The sequence below is a fragment of the Portunus trituberculatus genome, chromosome 28 (assembly GCF_017591435.1).
Source record: "Portunus trituberculatus isolate SZX2019 chromosome 28, ASM1759143v1, whole genome shotgun sequence".
Classification (NCBI taxonomy): Eukaryota; Metazoa; Arthropoda; class Malacostraca; order Decapoda; family Portunidae; genus Portunus; species Portunus trituberculatus.
The window spans coordinates 10,361,056-10,361,852 of record NC_059282.1 but is presented as its reverse complement, the minus strand read 5'-3'; positions in this window follow the sequence as shown (position 1 = coordinate 10,361,852).

The following is a 797-nucleotide window of genomic DNA, read 5'->3' as shown; positions in this document are numbered from 1 at the left end:
AATCAAATTTGTCGTTTTCTTCCTCGTTACTCTCTCTCTCTCTCTCTCTCTCTCTCTCTCTCTCTCTCTCTCTCTCTCTCTCTCTCTCTCTCTCTCCTAAGCAATCTTTCAGGTGTCTCGTGCACGCCTCACCACAACGTCTTAAAGGTGTGTGTGTGTGTGTGTGTGTGTGTGGGTGTGATAGACTATGAGAGTCTGGTCACACACACACAAACCTGCAGCCTTCATTTTGGTTAGGCCTAAGGAGGGAGTAGGCTCAGAGTAGGCTGAAACACACACACACACACACACACACACACACACACACACACACACACACACACACACACACACACAGTTGTCACCAAAGCACATTATCAACTAACGTCCTTCCTCTTCTCAGACCGTCTTCCTTCCTCCTCCTCCTCCTCCTCCTCTTCCTCCTCCTCCACAGCTTCTAATCTAACCACAAGAAAGCGGATCACGTTTCCACCTCAGACATTACCACAGCCACACTCCTCCTCCTCCTCCTCCTCCTCTTCCTTCCCGCCAGCCACGCCTGTCTCCAGAGGCTAGGAACGTACACACACACGTACATACACATATATGGTTAGTGGTGATGGTGGTGGTGGTGGTGGTGTTCCTCTACCTCCTGCTCCTCTTCCTCCTCCTCCTCCTTCCTCCTCCTCCTCCTCCTCCTTCGTTCCTCCTCTTTTCTTCTTCTCGTCGTCTTTATATGGAAAGGTGAAATGGGATAATCTCTCTCTCTCTCTCTCTCTCTCTCTCTCTCTCTCTCTCTCTCTCTCTCTCTCTCTCTC